Below are 13,772 nucleotides of genomic sequence, written 5' to 3' on the forward strand. Positions count from 1 at the left end.
TGCCTGCGCTCTCGTGCTCTCGCCAATTATTGAGGGGTCAGTGGGAAATGGCGGCTGGAGTGGGCGCCCAGGGCTAGCGTCCAGCGACGAGGCCCCGTTAGCCTTGGCTGAGCCGCTCGGGGCTCAGGGGCTACAGACGAAGATTATCAATTAAAGAGCCGGGCCGGCTTCCCTTCCTCCACCGGTCTCTAAGGGTCCTGCAATGAGGAAGGAAAAAGCTGTTCAGACGCTCCCGCGGGAAGTGAATGGGGCCAAGGGTCTTCAGTGACCCCTCCTCTCACTCCTCCATCCCTTCTTGCAAGTATGGCCTGCACCAGAGGCGGTTTCGGGGTCACCCAAAAATCGCACTCTGCCACCTGCATGGTCCAGCCTCTTCCTCCGAATGGCGTGGCGCGTGCACGCCCAGTGCGGCGGGCAGGGGACAGCTCCCCACACTCATCTGCCTCCCTCCCAGATTTGTGGGATCCACAGGAGTTAATGCGCCAGTCGGTGAGCTGGCGGAGCTGAGACTTGACCTACTCAGAGTAGATGGCTCTTGAGCCTTGGATTTGAGGAGAAAATGTCGCGGCCTCTAAAATTTGGCTGGGCTGCTTTAAAAAGCCTTTTAAGCCGCGCCTTCGGCCGTTTTAACCCAAATGTTTTCAGGGCATGATTTTTGTGTATTTTATATATTTCTGTACCCCCCTTAATTTTTTTCTGTTACTCTTTGGTTTAACTACGTCAGCGCAATATTCTCCTTCAAGATAAATATTCTGTATTGTGATTCATCCTTGTCTTATGTTGTCAGTAATTACGGCAAAATTAAATGGGTCACTGCCTAAAGTTTCATTTACACAAACCCCCGTAATTAACAGTTTGAATACACCTTTTTACGTTGTACAAAAGTTGTAATTTTCTAACGCATGTTGTTTTTTATTGGTAAAGAATGCTTGTGTTAGATATGATAATAGGAATACAAAGCGCCTCATCCGAGCAGTAGGTGTGTTTTGTTTCTTCCTAAGCCAGTACACAGAGTCAGCGCAAGACCAAACTTTTCTGAATATGGGGGAGCTCTGTAACTGTTCATATTAAGATTTGCAGAGTATAAACATCCAAGTGTGTGGGATATCTGATTAAGCCACACTCCTAAGCAAACTGCAGAAGCCAGAATTCTGGGGAGAAACTGAACCAGCCTGATGTGTTAAACAGACAAGCACCTCGCTGCTCCCTGGAGTGTGGAGGAGAAGGTGGGATCTGACATACCAGGGCTGCTCTAATGTTCATTCTGCGGAGATCAAAAACTGTTTCAGGCCGACGCAGCGGCCGGCTCAAGTCCCAGCCAGTCAATGACCCGGGCTGCGTGTAAGAAAGAACGGCAGTTAGGGGTAAACACAGCCCTCTCTCTTATTCTCTCATTAGCCCCCAAACGCAGAAGGCATCACTCACAAGAGGAGACAAGTCATGAAGAATTTCTATGTGAAAAGAAATAAAGTGAAATCAGAGATGCTTTCCCTTGCAGGCCATCCCTGTTATTGCAAATTAGATTAGCTACACAGGCTTCAATATAAACATGACCCGAGTTCATGCGAGTGAAAGACCATCCACTCCAATCTCTGCTTTCATCGAAGCATCTCACATAAATTACATCTTGTCCTTTAATACACTTTTCAATGAGATTAAAACATCACTTTGACACAATTTCGAGCCCTTTCAGTCGCATGGATTGCTTACTTCAGAAAACAGCAAATAGGGAAGGTGGTTCCGTTTAAATCTTGAGGCCCTGGGATAGGGCTTAGAACTGCACCACCGCCCTGAGAGCCAAGCCAACAGAGGCCCCCTGGCCCCACTTGATTACCATTTATCTTACCTGGAAGAAACAGAAATCAGATCTCTCTGCTGTGGGGTGGAGGCCTGGTGACTACCTGGGCACATGAACCTTTTTGGGGAGCATACTTGTAATTATCCAGGACACCAACCTTTGAACAGGAAGAGTGGGGAAGGCCTGCAGCTCACTCCCCCACCCAGGGCCACATGTCACTAGTTTTTGGGAGAGAGTACATGTAAATTAGATAGAGGGAGGTTTGGCATAACAGAGAAAGAGCCCTATTTTAGACTGTGTTTGAACCCTAAATATTAACTTACAGTCAATGAGGAAAAAGTGGGCAAACACAGGTGAATATTATGCAAAACTGGCTAAAGGGAGATTTGTATCTCGTCTTCCTGGCAGAAATGCGCCCCCCTGGCTCCTGGGGCCAGCTCCCCCTTTGTGGACTGACTACCTCCACCGCTTGGCCCTAGGGAGTGGCAGGGCCCCTAAACCAACAAAGGACCCGACCAAGCAGCAGGAGAGGAGTATTTCGGTTTCAGGGTAGGACTCTATGCACCTTATATTTCAGCCATCTAAAGCCGTGTTGAACGCTCAGAACACACAGGCGTATTCGCTCCTGGAATAGAGGCTCCTTACAACTCTTCTTCCCAGGCGGTTGTATTCTCTACCATCGCGCAGATAGGCCCACAACATGGAACCTCCTTCCTCCCCAACACAGCCAGACCACAGGGTTCCCGCGGCCTCCTCTTCCTCTTGGGAAGGAAAACCCTGAGCAGCAGGTCCAGCTGCCTGCGGGGCCAGTTCCATCCCAATCCCTTTCCCCCTGCCTCCACCCCCGCCTTCTACCAGCCCCGGCATCTGGCTCTATCCGGTCCCCCAGCAGTGATAACCAGTATCCCAGCACTAAAGCACCTTTCTGTTTGTCCTCACGGGCACGCAGTGGCGTCCCCTGTGCGCGTGCATGCTCTGACCGGCCGAGCCACCCGGCCTGCGTCGCCGGATCCAGGAGAAGCGCTACCCGGGGAGGAAACCTGGTGGTGCCGAGGGGATGCTGTGTGGGGACAGAACTCCCTTCCTTGTGGCGCTGGCCTTGGTCACCCACCGGCACCTCAGCCGAGCTCGTCGAGGGACATTGGCCCACGTTGGGCGCTTACCCCTCCTCTGCCACGGGCGTTATCGACCTGCCAGGCCCTAGGGGAGGGGCAGCGGGCCTGGGGTAACAAGACCTTAGTCCTGGGGGAGGACAGAGCACGACTCCTCCTTCCAACACCAGCGGGAGGGAAACGCCTCCGTCCTGGCCGCCTGGGTAGTCTCACTGTCCGCCGCGGTGGCAGGGGCTTCTGGGGTCCTCTGCGCCAACTGGGTGCCATCAGTGCAACGCCCCCGCCCAACCCCCGCCTTTCACAAAGGAGCTCCCAGAACGCCAGCCCCACCACACTCCAGGAAATCGATGCCATAAAGGGGGCTTTTAATGGGTTAATTGACTGGCGGCCGCTATCACGTTCAAACACCTGTTTCCTGCTAGGGGAGGCGGCCAGCCGGGTCCCTGCCCTGATCGATGACTGCCAGACCAGCCCCGCCCTGCCCATCGACTCCAGCACCAGCCAACGCGGAAAATCCATTTCACCTTTGAAACTTCGTGACCTTTCCTCTCCACCAGCGGCTCAAACCGGCAGAAGAGAGGGCGGAGACGGGCGGCTCGCGCGCGCTGGTGGGGGAGACGCCAAGCTGCGCGCACAGAGGACCACCGGGGCGCGTGTCACTGTGCAACAGGAAGCCGAGAGGGTGCGATTTCGCAGGAGGAGGGAGAACGCCCTGAGGGGCCTGGGCGCCGGGGTGGGGGTCACCCCTCCTACTGCGGCCCACTCAGCAGGCGGGGCTTTGGGGCATTCCAGACCGCACCTTGGGGCGCCCTCCCCTCGCTGGTGGGGCTCACGGACCCGCACCGGGTCCGAAGGCGTTCGCTGCGAGTCGGGCTTGCGGCTCACAGGTTTTTTTTTTTTTTCCCGGTAGCAGAATTAATACAGTCAAGTCCGCCGGTCACTCAAAGTTAAATTGATTCTTTGCCCAAAGCACCTCTCACTAAGTGGCACACGCTTCAACATGTTAATTTTTAAAATGTAATTTCAACTAGCAGATTGAGTTCTTGGCGCGGCCTGGGTGCAAGGCGAAGAGCGGCAGCCTGGAGCGGCCACGGGCGAGCAGGGAGCCGCGAGCAGGGGCGCGGACGGGGCGTGGGGGCCAGAGTCAAAGGGGAACTGCCGCGGACACGAACCTCTTACTCAAATCCGCTGGCTTGACCCCCTCCCCCAAAAGGAGACCCAGAAAGAAACAGAGGCTCGGTCCGCGGGGTGGCGGCCAATCCAAAAAGCCAAGGCTGGCGGGAGGAGTGCACTTACAGATAAGAAAATGACAAATGTACCTTCGCAGTCAAGTCTGCACGCTATGGTCACAACATATACCCACCTGTTCTCTACCGAGAACCGAAAGCTGCCGGGACACCCCACGCTCCTTTACCGAAAGTCACCGTAGAGACACCGCGCCCCTCCCCAGCACCTTTCCCGCCCGGTTCCCCAGCCCTGGGCGGGCTGAAGCCCCCGCGCAAGTTCGAGACACACTTACAGTTAGTTCCTCCTCCAGCTCCAGCGGGTCCCCAGAGCGGTCCGGCGCAGCCTCGCCCCCAACGCTCCGCCCTCGGGCACTTCCCGGAGCCCCATAGCCTGCCGGGCCCGGTGGCCGGCCAGCTCCGCACGCCAAGCGCGCTGCCGCCCTCGGACCCCGGCCCGGCCTGGCTCCCGGCGGCGCCAGCCCCGCAGCAGCGGGCGCCCGCGCCACGCGCACGCACACTCACGCGCACTCACACGCGCACCCCCGCTCGCACACTCACTCGCACAGGCTCCTCTCTCCTCGCCTCGCGCGCGCGCGCACACACACGCACACTGCAGGCGAGAGAGACAAGAAAATGAAATTTATTATTGATAGAAAAGACTTTAAAGACAATTTCAAGTTATTGTTTCTCTCTAGAAATAGGGGGATCCCTCCACATAATGAAACGTCTTTTGTGTGGCGCCGAACAATACCAAACAAGTATTCTAATAAATAGCCACTTTTTTGTTCCTACTCGACAGTGAATAGAATTGAGCAGTTGGTTCGCGAGCAGCTGGGACGCCGTTTTGAGCTGGGAGGTGGAGCCGCGTCTCCCGTCCTCCTCTCCCCAGCGCTCCCCCTCCAGCTCCCCTCCTCTCCCCATTCGCCGGCTCTCGCCTGCCGCCGCCGGCCCCCGCCCGGCCCCCGCCCTGCCGCCTGGCCCCGGGCTCTCCTCGCCCCGGTCCCCGCCCCCTCGTTCCGGCCTGGCCGCGATTCCGGCCCAGTGCCGCTGTAGCGACCTGCACATCCCTCCTTCCCTGCACCTCTGTGCCAAGTGACTCGAAAGTCTCCCACCCCCCACCCCCATAAAATAGTTGGCACTCTGTCATCACTCGGCTACTACTATTCTCTTCGAACTGTTCTCCCGGCCTTTCCTAACCTCTGGACCGGAGGATGTCACCCCAATCCCATATCCGGAGTCAACACGGTTACTTCCTAGGGTTTTTCAGCGCTGCACCCCCCCCCCCCATTCCCACCCCCATCGCGTCTTCGCGTTAGGCTGTCTAGTCTCGGGGATTTGGGGACTCGGGGACAGCGTTGGAGCTTTGTTGTCTCCCTGAGGGGACACCTTGGCCGTGGGCGCTGCCGCGTCAGGCCTCCCCTGGGAGCAGCCTAGGCTTGCTTTTTCCCCTCCTCTTTTTACTCTAATATGCGTTCTTCAATTCGTTCCCCCACCCCCACACAAGTGCCCTCACGACTAAGGGCAGCTGCTAAACGAAACACAGAGTCTAAGGATTAGCGTTGGGGACACAAAGCTCTCCAGGTAAAAGTCGCCTCCCGCGGCCCAGCGCTCCTGGCGCGCACTGCGGGGGGGGGGGAGCCCCGGGGCTGCGGGGGGGGGGCTCCGGGGCGGCGTGGGCCACCTCCGCCCGGGGCTTGGACCCTCGCTGCGCGCTATCACTGTCCCCGCAGGCGGAGCCCCCACCTCCCCTCAAAAGACCGAGTTGCCCCCCGTCCCCAGCGCACGGCGCTCCCACTAGGGCAAAAGGCTGAGGAGGAAGCCTCTCCAGAGAAGGCGCCTGGGCTGAAGGCACACACGTCTGTGTCTGTCTGTCTCCTCTCTCTCTCTCCCTCTCTCTCTCTCAACACCCCCCATCCTCCGCCCCCAATTGTGTGACGCTCTCAGCACTTCGGACTTAAGACCGCCACCCTCTGAAACTCTTTGGAAATGTATCAAAAGCAAACTAACTGCCTTTTTGAAAATGATGACCCCACGTTTGCCCAAGGGACCTGTCACCCCCTCCCACCCAAAGCAAAGACATTTACCAACATTAAAAATAATTAAAAAAAAAGGCACAGTGCAGCACAGTTGAGACTAAGCGCGCGCCTGCCGCTCTACGTCTGAGTGCGGGTGCCGTACTTGTCCATAGATCTCTCCTGGACAAATGCAGGGTAATTTTTTTTTTCAGTGCCGGCAGCTGCAGTTTGCAGGATATCCTTGTCTGTCTAGCTCTATTCTCGGAAACAAAAAACCCACATGACTTTTACTCAATGGAGCTTAATCTAGAGAAACACTATGTCGTTTGCAAATTATTTCTTAATCGGACTAAGCAACTTAGAAGTAAGGACAAGTAGAGTAGTGTTTTGGAAATCGCCAAAGAGCTCAGATATTGACTAGAAATACTCTTCCTGGCAGCGTGGCCTTCCCCAAAAGGCATGTTGGTTTCACTGTCAAATGCAAAATAGTGCAGGTACGTTTCATTACTTGGGGTTTAATTTTCTTTGAATCTATTTTTGAGAAACTGTATTCCCTTGGAGTTTAAGGTGATTTAGTTCAGTCATCCGAGATGTCGGTAACAACAGGAAGAGTTTGGACCTTGACATTAAAAAAAAAAAAAATCAGGTTTGTACAGGAATCTTGCGGTGGGAAAACGAAGACACGTTGGAATTGGACCCATTCCAGCAGACATCCTGAAAGCTTTTTCCTTTTGTATGGAAAATGGAAACATTTTGGAATCCAGATTTAAAACTTTGACTTATATTTTACATGTTAAATCACTGAAAGATTGGGTACAACACTGCATAAAGCTTCAAAACCTGCAAATATTTGAATGGTTTTTGTAAGCGGAGCAGCTGCCAGTCAGCTGGCTTTGACAGGCTGCCACAATTTTGTCACTTAATAGCGGGTGTTAGGCTAAGTGCAAAACACTCTGGCAAACAGATGTCAAACCCATATCAATGGGGGTTGTGAAGTGGAGTTTTAACCCGCATCTAGGTCTCGGCACGGGAACTGGTGTGTACAGGAGTATACAGCGCATCCAAGGGAGCGCTCCTAAAAGTCTTGGCCTAGCTCTGGGCGCGGGCGACGCGACCTTGAAATTCTGTAAAACCAAAGATGCGCCTCTCCCACCCAGGCAGAGGAGAAGCTGGGCGAATGGGTCTTGCGGGGCGTGGGGGGCGGGCAGATGTAGAGACCCCCACCCCACTGCCCTCCGCCTTCCCTCTCCCTTCCCTCCGGCAGATGGTGGCTGCTCTTTGCAGGTCCTGGGGGCGGCGGCCCACTGCAAGCGACCGGGTTCGCTCTGGGCACTGCCTCTCCGTCCGCCGAACTCTGCCCCCAGCAGCAAGCCTTGCCGGCAGCCTCAGTAGCCAGATGCAGAGGCGACACGTAACAGACTCGCGATCCGAGAGGAGCAAGCGGGCACGGCCGAGGTCACTCAAGCGTCTGCGGCGCCAGAGCCTGGCGAGGCCCAGAGCCAAGAGCAGAGCGCGCGGGCACCGGCGCTGTATTCCCATCGCCCGGAGTGCATAGTCTGAGTCGAAATTCGGTTCTCCTCCTGGTTAGTGGGGAGCGATGTGGCCAAAGAACAAGGAGGCCTCGCGCAGCCAGGCAGGGAGGGCGGAGGCTCAGAACATCTTCTTTGTTCAGGCATCCAGAGGTGGGCCCCTGAGGGGGTCTCTCTCTCTCTCTCTCTCTCTCTCTCTCTCTCTCTCTCTCTCTCTCTCTCTCTCTCTCCCTCTCCCTCTCTCGCCCTCTCGCCTTTCTAGCCAGGATGTGTGGAACGCTTAAGGGTGCCCGCGTCCAGAAATGCCGCCCGGCTCCTGCACGGTGCCGCGGGCTGTTAACACTTGGGCGTGGTTGCCGGCTGAGGTGTCCTGTGGATCCTGCTCTCCAGCAAATCAGTGCAATGAGTGGATTAATCTGCACTAAGAGTATTTACAGTTAACTGATGAGGAGCTTTAGTCTTCCTTGAATCCTTTATTAGTCTTCCCCAATTTTTACCTCTTGGTAATGCCTAACTTGTACCCAAGTGCAAATGTTTACAGGATCACACCCATTACCGTTTTTTTTTATAAGGTATGCCCACGTCATAACAGATTAATGATCGCTGGATTTTTATAATATGGATTGTATTTGACTTAGAACACAATCCACATTTCTTTTTTCCTTTGAATAACCATCCTGCCAACTTTCATTTTTGGAACTTAAACTTGAGGCTGGAAGGACAAAATAGAAAATTTTGATTACACTACAAAAGGTGATGAAAGGCAAATTTGTCCCTATGTAGATTGAAAAAGAAAAATTCTCAGGGCTTTCCCTTGAGGAAAGCGACTTCATTCTGCATTACATACTCCTTCATGATAGGTATTTTTAAAAATGACTATGAATCTTTAGTCTAATATCTACTTTATAATAAATATAGGTCAAAACACTCATTTTACTTTGCTTTACTATATGGTCAACCTGAGACCCATTTTTATGTTCCATGAATGCATATACACTTAATAAATGCTCGAAATAAGATCCTTATTTGTTTCTTATATTTTCATTGTTAGAATGTAATCAAAACATAATTTAATGCCCCCCCCAATCCTTTTAAATACACAGAACAAATATTCTACTGGGGTGGAGGGAGGGGTTGAGTTGTAAAGATAACTAAAGCTTCCCTGTGCCATTGATTTAAATTAGATTTTAATGAAAAGCTAGAAGTGTTAGATTTTTAAAAGCAGTTTCTACAGTTCCATAGGATTAATTCTAAATGTACAGAAATGAAATGTATTTTTACCTTCTGACTAAAGTTCATGATTTTTACATGTAAAAGTATCCAACCACAGAATCATGTTTGGTCTTCTGGAGTGCATGTGCTCTGCAGGAAGATGGGGGTTGAGACAGGATCAGTGTCACTCCCAGCAAGCATCCCTGTCACTGGAGGAGCCGTGCACGGGATATCTCACTTTGAGCTGGGAGATGGAACTGGACCTGAAGCAGCTCCTTAGTAAGTAGACTTATTAAGATATAAGGAACTTCAGTCTTTTGAGGGAGGGGCAAGTGACACGTGCTCAATGCACCAGATGTGCAGTAAGTATGTAGTGGAAGAACCACGCAGCTTCAGTGTTAAGCAACATGGTGCAGCTGTGCAATCCCAGGAGGGTCAGCCCCTTGGGGGAGGGGCGATTCGAAGGAGAAGGATGATTCAGGTAGAAGGATGACACTGTCCCTACAGGTGGGATTCCAAGAGGTGAAATAACTTCCTAAAATTATAGTTAGGAATTAAAAAAATCTATTAGAGCTAATTAAGACCTTCACATTCAGGCACTATTTGCTTATCATCAGCATAGCAGTGGTTTTTCACATTGTTGGAATTCACCCCTCAAAAAATATTCTCTAAACTGAAGTTCTACCTACCTATTCTTTGTTAGAGGTAATAATTCCACTTTCATGGTAATATTTTATCAAAGGATTTAAACTGAACCACCTGGTAAGCCTTGAAATAATGAATGTCATGGGCTTGTTGAATTTCTGTACTCACATTTAACTGAAGGCAGGCTTCCCTCTCATATCCTCAGCCCGACTCTTTCTCAACACTCAACTCACATAGGAGGCCAGATGCAAGTACAACTGAGTCTGCAAATGGCTGGGTAAGAATACAATAGTATATGAAAATCCTCTCTGAATCAGCTGAACAGGGTCAAATATTTCATTTTATTCCAGCCCTTGAATATAGAAGCACAGGTGCAATTATTGGAAGACCTCACCCAAGAGTCAGATATGGTCAATGGGGAGGAACTTGAGTAACTGGCACACAAAGGAGGAGGAGTCTGCTGTATATATCAATATTGATTATATATGACATCAACATATTGTATTTTTGTATTTTTGATATACAATGTTATAATATAGATATTATATATGACTAAATGGGCTTCTCAGTCATTAATAAATTCATAATTAAAACAAATTTCCATTGAAAAGTTAAAATAACTTTGTAAAGTTTCTAATATTTATCAACCCTGCCTAATTCATTGGTGATGTGTACATGAATAGACTCGGCCAGACTTTTCAGCCTTTGTTTAGCAGGGTTTGAAGGTAAAGTCACTTCTTTCTGATCTGCTATTGCTTAGAATGTGTGGTTGGTACCTAGCAGGTATTCAGATTTGTTTATGAATGAAGAGATTGTAATGAGAGCATTAGAGCAAGATAGTCTGTACTGGAGCCTGGCTTTGTCCTTCTGTTTCATGCTGTGTGTCCCTAGCCAAGTCAGTTAACTTCTCTAATGCTCAGTTTTCTTGCCCATAAATGGGAGATATTAAGTCAAGTCCTACGTTGTATGATTATTGTCACAACTACATGATGTAATGAATGTGAAATCACCTGAGATCTAGCACTCAAAAACTCATCATATTACTCAATTTTCTCTCACTTGGCACTCTGGCAGACCCATTCACATTGATTTCCCTGGAGAGAGTGAGATCAGTCAAGAAACACCTTATTTCTTTAGGGAAACCCCCTCGTCTGGCAGTGGGGCATATCTGGGTGTTATGCAGTATCTCCTAGGTATAGGCTTTGGTTGGCAGCAACTCTGGCTCTGGCCTACCTTGACGTGTCAGTATTTTCATCTGAGTGCTCTGTTCTAAGATGAATTCTCCCTTCTTAGAACTTTTTAAACATCTACAGCCTATAATAAAAATTCAACATCTTTTACATGCTGTCACATGTGGAATCAAATTGGCTTTTCTGTGGAAACAGTGACTATATCTTAACTTCCTATTACCTCCACAGATAAAGCCTTACTTATTGACTGGAATTAAAACAAAACAGGATACAGATTCCCTATTTCAAAACTATAGGACTTGGAGGTCTTACCCCTTGCTTGTTTGGGGAGTTTCCCATTGCAGACCTTCATTCATTTCACAACTTTTTACTGATCTCCCACTATGCGCCAGGCTGTGTCAGGACCTGGGTGGGGGGGAGGGGGAGCCAAAAGCAGGTTCTTCTTTGTCCTCAAGGAATGTGGAGAGATGCACAGGTGGCGTTTGTTGGAGGCCTCTGGGCTATTTTCCTGGGCTGGCTCCTCTGTCTTCCTCTGATCCTTTCTCTTTTCACCTGGTGCACACTTCTTAAAGCTTGTTTTGATTTTGTTTTTGTTTCTCATGATGAATTTTTTCCTTCTTTCCTCTTAGGTCTATGATCATGCATTGAATGTGAAGATTCCTCCTGGGTGGTGGGAATAGGTGATATTTTATTTTCTGGCTTTGAGCCCACATGGTGCTAATGCCTCTGGATCATTCCATCTGAATTTCAGTTAATCTGCTGCTGGTTGAACTCTAGTTACATCATTGGCAGATGTTTGGATGTGACCCTGGGCAGGTTACTTCATCCTTCCCTGTTCTCAATTTTCCAAGCTCAAAAATAAAGCAGCACAACTCCATGGCTCTGAATACCCTTTCCAGATCTAATGCTTTGCGGCTCTAGAATTGAATAATGGAATATTTTGTGATGGTTTAAACCCACTGTGAAGTGGGTACAAAAATGTACTAGCCTCACAGGAACATTAGTGTTCAAAGAGGAATTCTGAAGCTTCTAAACATGCTTATTAGTATGGAGAACTTTCATTCTAACCCATGTCAGGGGGCAATAAGGTGGGAAGATGAGAGAGGAGCCCAGTGACAGCCCTGTTGAGACAAGTGCTTCCTGCTATCTGGATTTTGCAGCTCTGCAGAGTACTGAGTATTAGGAACTCAAAGAGTGATTTCATAAAGAAAAAAAGTGTAGTTTATACGAAAATGGAATAAACCCCCTTTTGAGTAACAACAATCTGCATAAATGCTTTAAGAAAGCCTATAATTATGATAAAAATGTTGCTCAAAGTTAAAATTATGAAGCAATCAAGATTTATAAACAGTCTCTCATCGACTTTTAATCATTCTTTTTTATATACAAACTGTACACAATATATGGTTGCAATATATCATGCTATATATTTTATTTTCAGTAATTTAGCTGAGTAAAATATATGTGAGGTGACACTGAGAAACTAGGTTATATGCGCACATGATTATGGGCAAGTAGCAGCTTACAGTGCGTGTGTGTGTACACACACACACACACACACATACACACACAGTTATGCATCTTTTCAGTATCTTTCACAGAAGAGATGCATGATGCTTTTACTGTATCAGAATTGCTTTAAAATTGTAATTAGCATAGCTCCTTTTGCAGTAGTTTCAAAAGTATGACATGCTTATGAGCATTAATTCCTTTTTTCCAAAAATAAAATATTTTATTTACTGAATGACTGAGGCCAAAATTGATCAGATTGATCAATATTTATCTATATTGGGCAAAAATTGCCTAATTTGAGTGGCTAGAAATAAGCAATTTAGTGACCATGTGAAGGGCTGAGCTAAAATATGAATTTGTAACTATTGTGCTTGAAATTTTCCCACCAATAACTTTAAAATATGTAAAGTTAAATCAAAGAGTGAAGCCTAAGTATAACCTTGACAGCAATAGACATTTATTAATTGGCATGTTTATGTTAGGGATTCAAAAAAGATTCTGGAAATATTTCCAAAAATTGTATAAGAATAGTAACTTGCAAAGAAAACGAATTTTTTTCCTATGGGTTACTCTTTCTTTTCTGACTGTTCTTAAGCCCTAATATCCACTTCATTTTTGTCTTAATACACTCTAAAGTACTAGCCTAATGTACTTAATTCTAGTTTCTTCACTCAGTTGGTCCTTGCTACATGAAATGAACCATACTGGAGTGCAAAGAACTAACTTGTAAGGTTTAAAAGGACTTTTTAGGCAGGATGTCATTATCTGGAGATCTGAAAGAGAAGAATTAACTACTGAAACTCTGTCTTGTCAATAAATACTGACCCACAGTACATTGATTCTTCTAAGGTAAATGTCCTCAGCTAGTCTTGATGTTCTCTAAAAGTGTTATTTATTCTTGTTCTCCTGGAAGACTCAGCCATGACAAATGTATTACCAGCAATACGTTGGCACCTACAATTACCAATACATTTCTGAACTTGATCTTGTTGGAGACATTTCAGTGGTGTTCCATCTCTGAGGGTATATCGAGTTCTTTAGTAGGTATGCCTACCTTTCCTGCTTCATCTTGGCCTTCTGTCTCCAGCCTAAGAGTCTTTGGTCCCTGCCTTGGGGGCTCCCCTCACACTCCCTTCTTTGTCTGGGTCTCAGGTACTCTTTCATCTCTTGCAGCTCACCCCTCGGCTTTTTGTCTGCCTACTCATCTCTCAAGTCACTCGTTCAAACATGCTTTCTCCCCCAGTCTAAATTGGGTACTCTTTTACTCTGTAAAAGTATTCTTTACTTTTAACATATAATGTATACCTCAACTTTAACTATAGATTTATTTCTATGGTTTTTTGTTTAATATTTGTTATTTCCCCATAGGCTGTAAGCTTCATGAGGGCAAGGATAGCAACATTTGTTCAACACTGTATTCTTAGTGCCTAGCACATTGTAGACACCCAATAAATACTTGTTGGTTAACTTCATATAAGCAATTAAGAGCAGCTGTCTAGGATGGAGAAATTGGTATTGGAATAATCTTCCAGC

General features: G+C 48.2%; 1 non-coding gene across 1 annotated transcript; it reads right to left on the reverse strand.

Moving 5' to 3' along the window:
* Positions 1–9,453: 9,453 nt before the first annotated feature.
* Positions 9,454–9,514, reverse strand: LOC123649566. Its single transcript, XR_006739066.1, has one exon. It is a non-coding gene; the product is annotated as a small nucleolar RNA SNORD44 (small nucleolar RNA).
* Positions 9,515–13,772: the final 4,258 nt, after the last annotated feature.

This window comes from Lemur catta, chromosome 13, assembly GCF_020740605.2.
Source record: "Lemur catta isolate mLemCat1 chromosome 13, mLemCat1.pri, whole genome shotgun sequence".
Taxonomy (NCBI): domain Eukaryota; kingdom Metazoa; phylum Chordata; class Mammalia; order Primates; family Lemuridae; genus Lemur; species Lemur catta.